Source organism: Pongo abelii, chromosome 12 (assembly GCF_028885655.2).
Source record: "Pongo abelii isolate AG06213 chromosome 12, NHGRI_mPonAbe1-v2.0_pri, whole genome shotgun sequence".
NCBI lineage: Eukaryota > Metazoa > Chordata > Mammalia > Primates > Hominidae > Pongo > Pongo abelii.
The window spans coordinates 90,607,631-90,619,081 of NC_071997.2; the positions used below are offsets into that span (position 1 = coordinate 90,607,631).

An 11,451-nucleotide genomic window follows, 5' to 3' on the forward strand; every position below is an offset into this window, starting at 1 on the left:
GAAGGGTGCACTGACAAAAGACCAGGCTGGAAGCTCTGAGAAGGAATCTATCCCAAAGGGATCATCTGCTGGGGATAAATAGAGTCATCGAACAGTGTGTCATGCAGGCATTTGCAAAGCTTGGTGCTCCTTAGATTTCCAGTGTCTCCTCTTTGCCCAAGGCCCAGTGACTCCACCATCTGTGGTTGACTTGGCCAGCTCACAAAGGAGCAAGATGTGCTGCACAGGAACACCCCATGAGCGGGGATGAGGCTACAGGCCACTTGCTATTGCACCAGCTCCCCTTCTTAAGGATTAGCAGCTTCTATCTATCCCTGGAGGCTGCACTGTAAATGCCTGTGTAATGCTAATTTGTGGTTGGCAGGAGATTGATTGGGAAGGAGCAGGACAATGGCAAGAGGAGGCTGAGCTCCCTCCTCCTCCTAGTGTAATGGTGTGCGTGCATGCTCTGTGTGTGTGTGTGTGTGTGTGTGTGTGTGTGTGTGTGTGTGTGTGTATGTGTGTATCTTCTGGGAGAAATGTAGCAACAAGCCCACAGAAGAGATGATTATTCAAAGAGAGGAAGAAGATTTACTCACCGATGCCCAGAATCTGAAAGGCATGTCTGGAGTGGAGAGATGGGAGTCTATGAAGCACAAATCCAGGGAGATTTTTTGATGGGAGTAAGTGACACCCCATCACTCTTAACATATTCTATTCATTAGAACCAAGTCCCTAAGTCCAGCCCATGCTTAGAGGAAGGGATTACATGGGAGGCAAGAATCACTGAGAGCCATTTCGGAAACTGCCTACACTTAGAAAAACACTTAAAAAGCTCCCGGCCAAGGGCCTGGCACATAGCAAGTGCTCAAGGAATTGTTACTTGGACCAATGACTGTTCTAGGATGTGAGCTAGGTTTTCCCGTAGTGGCCTGGGTCTCTGCTGTCCCATCTTTTTTCCTGTTGGTACTGCTGGGTTTTCAGCAAAGGCTTTTCCCTCTGACACTGGGAGGTTTGTGACTAGGCTCTCTGGGTATGGGCCAGCAGACAGGATAGACGCTAACTTACACTCTTGCCATCTTCCGAACAGCCTCTTCATGACCATGTGTGGTCTTGCTTTGTGGTCAGTGTACAGATATTTTAATTTCCTGCTCACCTGCTCAGAGGAGGATCTGATTTCTTCTTGCATTTATTTTTCTCTCCGGCAGCCTGTGGACAGGTATTTCTGTTTGACCATCTGGTAGCCATTCACCTTTATGGTGGTTTGAGAAAGGAATCAATTTCACTTGTTTCTTTAGTAATATCTGCCTCTTTTGACAGCAAGTTACCTTTATCACCTCTTAAAATTCTTACTATGTTGGACCTTCTGGTACCTTGGGGGCTCCTTCAATCCCCTAACTTTGTGCAACTGCATCTCCCTCTTTGGTTTAGCTTCTCAGGCCTTTCTTTTTGCACCACGGTTTAATACATTCCATATATACTTCTAAGTCTGCTGGTACCTCTCCCCACCCACTGCCTGCTGAGAGTGATGGATTCTTCCTGGCTGGACCAAGTCTAAAGTAATCAGAAAACAACTGAAAGAGAAAAGCTGACCCCTGCCCTCATCCTGCCCCTCTGCAGACTTCTTGAAGCCTTTTGTCTAATTGTGGTGGGTAATGTGGGCAGGGCAAAAAATGGGGAAGATAGAGCAAATTTCTGGGCAAGAATGAGGGGAGAGGTGAGTGGAGCATCTTCATCTTGCTCTGGTTTTGTATCATGGGTGTCTCCAGGGCCTACTGTCTCCTCCGAGACTCCTAGAAAGTGAGGAGCCATGGATTGGTATCCTACTAACAGATAGAACATCAGAGGCCTGTGGTAAGGAGTATAATAAGCTCAGCTCACCGTGCTCAGTTTTGTTTTTGTTGGAAGAAGTGTTGAAAAAAGGAGTGGTTATACACTGGCCTATCTAGCCATAGAATACAAACACTTAGGGTGAGCACCAGGGAATGCCTTTTCTGAAAATGGTGCTGCATGGAATGGATGATTAATTCCCTAGTTAAAATGAAGCCAGACTATCTTTCAGAGTCTTAAGCCTCCTCCCAATACCCTCCACATACTAGTTTCTAGTTGGTTAATGAATATGGTCACTATTTCTAGGGCCTGTTGCTCCAGTGTAGTGGTCAAGAGTGTACACTCCTATTTACAATAGCAAAGACACGGAACTAACCCAAATGCCCATCAATGATAGACTGGATAAAGAAAATATGGTACATATATACCATGGAATACTATGCAGCCCTAAGAAGGAATGAGATCATGTCCTTTGCAGGGACATGGATGAAGCTGGAAGCCATCATCCTCAGCAAACTAACACAGGAACAGAAAACCAAATACCACATGTTCTCACTCATAAGTGGGAGCTGAACAATGAGAACACATGGACACAGGGAGGGGAACATCACACACCAAGGCCTGTCTGGTGTGGGGAGGGGAGGGAGAGCATCAGCACAAATAGCTAATGCATGTGGGGCTTAAACCTAGATGACGGGTTGATAGGTGCAGCAATCCACTATGGCACACATATACCTATGTAACAAACCATACCTTCTGCACATGTATCCCAGAACTTAAAGTAAAATAAAAATTAAAAAAAATTACACTGGAAAAAAAAGAGTGTATACTCTGGTTAGATAGGCTTTGGTTTAGGTCCCAGCTCCTTTATTTACTAGCTATCCTTAGCTATCCTCTCAAAATTGTCACTTTTCTCATCTGTAAAATGGGTATGTGAGGGTTTCCGTTTTCATAAGATTGTTATAAGAGTTACACAAAGAAATAAGAGAAAATAAATAAATAAATGCATAGAGCGTCTAGTGTGTAGTAAACCCTCAAAGTCTATTATGTCTTCTTATCTCTGCCCCTAAAACTTTCCAGCAGCCAAAGCCTCAAATTTTGGAGCTTACCATCTCTGCTGCACATCTGACGTGACAGGGACTGTTCCTTTCTTCCCCCTTCCTTGAATGTTGAGCTGCCACTGTAATTGCATTGGATTACCCTCACCCCAATCTCCCTCCTAGACATTCTGTCCCTGGGACCTTGGCCCCGCTCTGTGCACCCCTGCTCCACACTTATCTCTGGAGTGTGAGCCAGTCTCCAAGTCCAGTTAGCATATCTCTGTGGAGTGTCCTCTGGGGGCTGAGGGACAGTCTGGCTGGGAGGTCTTACTCCTTATCATGGATGACCTCGTTGTGAACCTTCTTGAGGCAGTGGGGAGAAATGTAAAACATTCAGACAAGTTGTTATTTGTCATCCCTCTCGCCCACCCCTAAAAAGTTAACAGCATTTAACTCCCTCTCTAAAACACAGAGTTTAGTCAAAACTCTTTTTGTCTATAGACATAGAGTGAACGTTTAATTTGGCTCTGGAAGCTGTGCTGAAGAAACCACTCGGGAGGCCAGAGAGGATGTCTGTGGTGGGTCAGATCTCTCTCAGAGTGGGAGGGGGTTAGACACGGAGACAGGGAGGAGTCAGTGTGGTCTGGGGCTCCACGGTGATCCAAGGCTGCGTCCACAGTGGCTCCAGGATGGAAGCTTCCTTGGTTTCTGCAGGACACCCTGGCGAAGCAGTGCCCAAGAACAGCGTGTCATCTTTTTCATTTGGAAACTGAGACAGTGGTCTCCTATTGTAACAGGACTCCCCCACTCTGTCCTCTCTGAGCCCCATCTCAGGAGCTTTTTGGCATGGATATCAAGGCCAAAATGGGTAGTTTTTTTCAGAGAAGATGAATCATCTGCATACTTTCTTCAGAGGGAATTGGGTTTCGAAACCCAAATCTCTCATGTGATGTAAATAGTGAAGCTGAAGGCCAGGATGTCAGGGTGTTAGGGAGGTTGGCTATGCTAGGAAAGCAGGAGTGCTGAGTCAGTGGACAGAGGCAGATTTTGATGAGTGTTGCGAATTACTGGTTTGGCATGGAACGTGAAATGGCTTTGTACCAACTCATTGGTGGGGAAAAAAGGGGCTGGCACCAGCAGAGACCCTAACTGGCTTAGGTAGAGTGATGGTGTCTGTGAGCTTCTTCTCAGAGATCACAGAGCTTCCTGAGGAGGGTAGAACTGATAACTTCCCTAAAGCAAGGAAGAGGGTCATTCTCCTGTCTCAGTTACCACTGTCCTGCCCATCGGAGTGGATAAAGCATATTCCTTAGAGAGGACAACAGAAGCGAGGGGTTTGGGGAGGGAGGTGATCTTGAGGAGGGTAGGAGAAATGGAGTGAAGACATTTTTCCTTTCTGATTCTTCCAGAAGAGGACTAAATTGGTTGGTGGATGATAGTTGCCCTTTGTATAGAGGCTGGATGTAGAAGGTGCTGCAAGCTCTGCAAGCTGATTAGTTAATGTGGAAGCTGAAACCTACCTTGGGAAGCTGACCATTGACCATTGTCTTGATTCTACCTGGGTTGCTTCCTTGTTTCTCTGTAGGTTTATAACAAAGGGTTAAGGCTGAACAGATCTCTGCAGTTACAATTATTCATACTAGAAGATCCTGCCAACCTCTTTGTTATTTGAGCAGCTGGATGAGATTCTTGATTTCCATAATCTGTACCTGGAGGTTTATACAGGGGAGGATCACTGGGGCAGACTTGAACCATGGTGCCCACAAGTGGGGAGGGTGCTCCAGCAGCCATGGAAAGAACTTCCTTCTGCAGTTGGAGACAGCCTTCTGTGTGGGTGAGTGGAGACATAATCCCTTTTATCCTGGCTTTGGTTTGCTTGATTACCTCTTTAGCAGTGCAATTCGTGACTGCAACAGGTGTCAGACTTTGTAAAGGCAGAGGCTGAGAGCTGGCCAAGACCCTTTGTCATTCCTGACCTGTGTGGGTGGACCTTCGATACTATGAAGTCTTATTCCCAATTGCAGTCGCTTGTTCTAGGGATGGGAGATAAGACATTGTGTTGATTTCTGACAAAGTCCATGAACCAGTCAGAAAGGGCGGTCTCCTCTTCCAAATCCAGAAAAGAAGCTACGATGAAAGAATTGGGGTGGGTGGAATGGGTGTGAGTGATGGTGGTTTGTCACTGTCTTGGAAAATCGTCTTATGCTTTTACAAATCACAGGAAGTAAAAGAGAAGAAACAGCTGGATTCTTTTCATCACCTTGGCACATATTTTATCCTGAAATAACACACTACACTTTGAGAGAGTGTAGAAAGTGGGCAGTGCAATAGAGTGGGAGCCGGCACACTGAGATCGTAGTCTGCTGCTGACCAGTTGTGGAACTCTGGCGAGTTGGCTCTCTGGGTGGATCCAGTTTTGTCCTCTGTTGGAGGGAGCAGGGAGAGCAGGGGTGGACAGGGATTAGGTGGTCTCTAGTCTATGACTCACTGGCCGCAGCATGACCACCTCTCCCTCACACAGCCAAGGATGGGGATTGCTCTCAGCTGCTGTGTCCTCTCCCCTCCCTCCCTCCCCAGCGGGTTATCATGCTGACTCGACTAACACAAACCCCCATCTGGATGCAGTCCAAACACCAGATGTGCCCCCGATTAGTGTCGGTCTGGGGAATGTTTCCATGACTGAAAGGTCAGTGTCGGCTGGAAGTGCCCAGAGTGGGTGTCTGCTCCCCACCCCACGTCAGCTGCAAGGGCTGAACCTTCCATTATCTCACTGGCCAAGGAACGGAGCTGGGTGGGGTGGGAGGCAGCAGGGGTAGGGTGTTGGCCAAGTTCAGGAGGTCTTTGTTTTACTTGCCTTCTCTCTTCACTCTCAGGCTGAAGGACAGAGTGTGATTTTCCACTTGGAAGAGACTCTAGGGCTCTCCAGAGAGGGAAGCCCTGCTGGTGTGTAACCGAAAACACTTAGCTCTCCTTTAGATCTGCAATGTGCTCATGTCTCTTCTGATTTTCTTATGGGGGCCGTCACCTCCACTATGGAAAGAGAAATGAATGATAATATTGCGATGGGCTGGGCTGCCATGTTTTGCTCTATTTACAGGTCATTTTAAGTATCGCTTCTACACTTCAGATGGGCTTTCATGTTTAATTTCATGCGTGTAGGGCCATGCGAGGCTTTCCTCTAGGTAGCAATGAAAATTAAATACAATTGAGTTTGAAGTGTACCTTATTGATTCCAGACCCATTTCAGTAGACTGTGACACTTCAGCGACCTGCAAATTCTACACATTAGAGTTCATATTTTATACAAACTCCGTACACCTAAGATGTGGACTTAACATTTCTACCAACAACATCCAACTTCCAACAAAAGATGCAGGCCCATCAGAAGATGAAAGCTACTAATGAAGATGCATTAAAGATGATATTTATGGCCACCCCTTAGGGAAAAAAAAGATTCATAAATAATTTCATGGAAATTACACCCAAAATAGAGTCATAATTTCCTCAATTTCACGTTTTCCTTTTGGTTCTCTGCAGGCCACATCTTGTTTCATGCGTCACCACAACTCCATTTCAAAGGGATGAGGTAGGAGAGGGGAGAGGTTATATGTTAACTAAGTGGCCTGGGAACGGCTAAGTAATGAAAACGGCTCAGCACCTGTGATTGATAGTGTTCTGTCAAAGCACAGAACTTCTCTTCTTTGCTTGTGACTGACTGGCAGGTGACGTGTACTCCTCTGGCAGAGGTGGCCTTACGCGGCTCCTCTGGCAGAGGCGGCCTTAGAGAATGCCACTTGAGCAGGGGGAACGGTTGGTAATCAGAGGTAAAGTTGAGGAAGGCCAAGTGGGCAGGCCTGACCAGAAACACTTTCAGGGTATTGTGGCAATCATCTCTCTTCTGCAACTGAGCTGGGAATTAGAGGCTTTCTTCAGCCCGGAGTGGGAGAAAGGGAATTTTTACTAGAGGGCATGGCCTTCTGAGGCAGGGGAAGAAAGTATCTTCTGCCAGCTGGGGCAGGGAACGGAGGTGAGTCAGAAAGGCTTGTGGAGAGTGGTATTCCCCACTGCGGGTCACAGGGCCACTTGTAAAATGACGCCTAGATGTTGGTCTACAGCCAAGGTTCTCAACCTTGGCTGCATATAAGAATCACCTGGGGAGCTTTTACAATCCTGATGTCCAGGCCCCACCTCAGCCAGATTACATCAGAATCTCTGGGGTGGGACCCGGGCTAAGGTAGTTGTTAAGGCTCCCCGGGTAATTCCACTGTATATCCCGTCTTGAGACCCATTGATCTAGGACCTTACTAATCAAAGCGTTGTATGAAGACCAGCAGCATCGTATCACCTGGGACTTGTTAGACACGTAGACTCTCAGGCCTCACCCCAGCATCTCCAGTTTAGTAAAATCCCTAGGAGATTTGGACTCTATTAAAGTGTGCGTAGCTGGGGTTTTCAAACTTCACTGCACATGAAAATCATCTGGAGAGCTTTTAAAAATCCCAATGCTCAGGCCACACCTCATACCAATTAAATCAGAATTTCTGAGGGTGGGAGGCAAGCAGTTTTTTAACAGGTTTTCAGGTGATTCCAATGTGCATGAGTTCTCAGCCGTGGATACATATTAGAATCACCTGGGGAGCTTTTAAATATCCCGATGCCCAAACCCTACTCTCAGAAATTCGGATTTAATTGGTCTAGGATAGGTGGCAAAACGATTCCTAGGTGATTCTAATATGCAGCCCGTGGAGCCTCCCTTCCAGAATGTTGGTTCAGCTTCACTGAAGCTACAACCAGCTTAAAAACCCTCACTGCAAGTCAATGGATCCAGTAACAGTTGGAGAAAAAGAATGACCAGGCCGTGTCTAGACTTAGCTTCCAGGGCTTTGATATTTGATCTCCTTACATGTGATAACTACGATTCTTTTTTTTTTTTTTTATGAATTCAGATATTTATATGCTCCTCTAGTTTTCTAATAAAGTTCCTTTTGAAAAATTCAACCTCAGTGCAGCTGAGTTAAGAGATAAAAGCCCTGGCCTACACCTGGGCCCCAGGAGCTCAGAGCAGCTAAGGGGTCAGGTGGGATGGAGGCAAGAGAGGTTATGGTGGAGAACTTGGGTGCACCAGGACCGAGAGGAAGATCCTGAGGGATAAGCAAAGGTAAGCTGATTGCAATTTTCTTGTTCTTTTTACTCTGTGATACTGTCATCGTTTCTAGCGTGACTGTGGAGTCAAGTAGTTGTAGAATTGCTGGATTTAGCAAATAAAAACCCATGGCACCAAGTTACATTCAAATTTCAGATAAATAATTTTTAGCATAAGTATGACTCATGCAATACTTGAGACGTACTTATTCTAGAAAATTATTTGTTTATCTGAAATTCAGTTTTATCCTGGTATTCTGTGTTTTATCTGACAACCCTCTTCCATACACAACCCTAAATTCTCAGTATTAGAAAATCTGCCCTGTGAGTGGGGCTTTCTCCAGGCCTTGAGCTGGCTCTTGCCGTCTTGGTGTGATGTTATGTCTATGGGTGATTGTTAGAATCCTGTTCCCACGTAGAACAGGGAACAGGATTCTAACAGGATTTTTTTTTTTGAGACAGAGTCTCACTCTGTCGCCCAGGTTGGAGTGTACTGTTGTGATCTTGGCTCACTGCAACCTCTGCCTCCAGAGTTCAAGCGATTCTCCTATCTAAGCCTCCCGAGTAGGTAGGATTACAGGCACCTGCCACCACACCCGACTAATTTTTGTATTTTTAGTAGAGACGGGGTTTCGCCATGTTGGCCAGGCTGGTCTTGAACTCCTGACCTCAGGTGATCTGCCTGCCTTGGCTTCCCAAAGTGCTGGGATTACAGGCGTGAGCCACCGTGCCTGGCTGAGAACAGGATTCTAATAGCTACCCATGGACCTCACCTGTGTTCTACAGGTGTTGCTCAGGGTCCCCAAACTAGCCCCAGTGTGTGTGTGTGTGTGTGTGTGTGTGTGTGTGTGTGTGTGTGTGTGTGACTCCGTGCCTATGGACAATGTCCTTGAACTTCACTCTGCCAGGTTCACCTGCAGTCCTTGGTGGTGAGGTGGTTTCTGGGAGTTCCTCTAGAGTACCCTCCTCTCCTGTTGTTGCTTGCCCAGTTTAGGCTGTATATGCCCAAGAGAAAGGAGGCTGGCACTACCCTGGGATGCCAGGGAATTTAGGCTGTATATGCCCAAGAGAAAGGAGGCTGGCACTACCCTGGGATGCCAGGGAATTTAGGCTGTATATGCCCAAGAGAAAGGAGGCTGGGCACTACCCTGGAATGGGTAGTTTTTTCAGAGAAGATGAATCATCTGCATACTTTCTTCAGAGGGAATTGGGCTGGAGGCAACGTGTTGAGCTGCTGGTGAATCAGACAAATGTAGAGAAAAGGGGGTGGAAAGGAAAGCCCAGTTCAGAAGTTGCAACCATTGCATCTCCCTGAAGTGGCTATCCAGTGTCTGAGCCCGGCTTTCAGCAGAGGCTGCTCCATTGAAATACATTCAGAGTCAAAAGTGCAGTTTCCCGTTCTGTTCAACTCAGAACAGCTCATTCCCTGATGGCTTGTGAAAGGAAAATATCTTGGGCCCCCAAAATCACTGAGGAAAACTCAAGCTGGAAACTGCTTAGGGCAAACCTGCCTCCCATTCTATACAAAGTCACTCCTCTGCTCACTGAGATAGATGCATATCTGATTTGCCTACTTTGGAAAGGCTAATCAGAAACTCGAAAGAATGTACCATTTGTGTATCACCTATCTGTGACCTGGAAGAGTCTTCCTGCCTTTGCTTCAAGTTGTCCCGCCTTTCCAGACCAAACCAATGTACTTCTTACATATGTTGATTGCTGTCTTATGTCTCCCTAAAATGTATAAAACCCGGCTGTGCCCTGATCAGCTTGGGCACATGTCGTCAGGACTTCTGAGGCTGTGTCACAGGCGCGTCCTCAACCTTGGCAAAATAAACTTTCTAAATTAACTGAGACCTGTCTCAGATTTTCTGGGTTCACAGGCTTCAGAGTGTGAAGGGGCTCGAAGAAAGGGAGGCAGAGAGTGGGGAAGAGCCAGCTGCCAGCAAGAAATGCACAGCTACAGCCAGAGAGAAGTACAAGATGAGAGAAGGAGGGAGGGAGAGGTCACCACTGCTGGTTACTTAGCTGGGGATGTGCAGCCAGACGCAGGATGCTCAGGAAGGGTACCCTTGGTTTGTCCCTCCAGCCTATCCCTCTAAAGGTCTAAGCTGGTGCTTGTCTGTCCTGAAGCAGTATCCGAACCAATTAGCCTTAAGAAAAGCTCAGGAGGGCACGTGAGGGCTGGAAAATGGGCTGGGCCAGGTTCTGGAGCCATGGCCAATTTTCTCTTGATGTTCTAGAGGGTGAGTGACCCCTTTTTGAGGCTCTTCTGCTGGTCAGGCCCCGCAGGCATGATCAGGCTTGGGAGAGCTGGCAGGCCTCCCAGGGGAGCTTTCACTTAGTGTATCTACTGTTGGAAGTGCTCCCCACTTCCCTCCTGACACTACCATCTTCCCAGAACAATACAGTGCTGCCGTTTAAATGAAGGTCACATACTTGGTTTTTGTGTTTCTTCTGGGATTCTAGCTCGGGAAATCCAGGCTTTTCTGTCTCCTTCTCTGTTTTCTGTCTCCTCGTGCCTCCTTCCTGATGGTCTTTCCAGAACATCTTCTCCCACAGGCAACCTAGATGTGGTGTGGGAGGGGTCTCCAGAGAACGTCGGTATCTGGTGGTTAATTAAAATGATAAATGGGCCTTTTGCCACTCTGGCCACTTCATTTAGGGCAGGAACAGTGAGAGGCTCTGTGGAAGATTGGGAGAGAAGCCAGGTGAAGGGAGGGGCAGCTCCAGGACAGGACAGGCCTCCTCGACTCTTATTTGCAGGGTCCCTTAGTCCAAGAGGGTTGGTTCTCATGCAGACTTTGCTTAGGGCTGGGGCATCTGAGTGAGAGGTGGGTCTCCAGGTGAGGCATCCTGACTGGTAATGGGTCTGGGCCTTGCTGACCCTTTGGGGTTTAGCTTGTAGGTTCTCAGCCAGGGCCCAGACCTCCATGCCTTTTCTCCAGGACCACAGTGCTCTTTTCCAGAAGGCTGGGCAGCCTAACTGGTGAAAAAGAGCTGACTTGGGCCTCCAGGCCAGCAGTTCACTCTGGAACCTAATCCAGAGTCACAGCCTATTGGCAAAGTCAATGTGCTGTGGACTGTCATACAGACAATGTGTTAGGCCCTGGGAGTCATGGAAGATGGGCTTGGGTGACCCCTGGGGTCAGGCTCACTTCCTTATCCCAGCTCTAGGAAAGAACAGCTTGTCCTGTGGGATTCCCCCAGACCGGCACATATACCCCAGTTGGGGCTGGGCTGGCATGAGCCCCTTTGGCCAGATCTTGGCTGGCTTTCATATGTTTACCTCTAACCAGGCCCAAGCTTGGCCTAAGGGCCCTGAGTCTCTGCCTGGTGGAGACATTCAAGTGGACAGAGCCAGCACCCAGGAGAGACTGATAGGTGAATCCTGACAGGATTATGATGTGTACATTACTTCCCGTAAAGCTGAGGGGTCTGAATACCCAACTAGTGTGTGTTT

General features: G+C 47.5%; 1 long non-coding RNA gene across 1 annotated transcript; it reads left to right on the forward strand.

Annotated features, from left to right (window-relative positions):
- Positions 1–4,235: 4,235 nt before the first annotated feature.
- Positions 4,236–6,380, forward strand: LOC103889859 (uncharacterized). The gene is made up of 4 exons (XR_654225.2): positions 4,236–4,683; positions 5,427–5,535; positions 5,723–5,792; positions 6,086–6,380. It is a non-coding gene; the product is annotated as an uncharacterized LOC103889859 (long non-coding RNA).
- Positions 6,381–11,451: the final 5,071 nt, after the last annotated feature.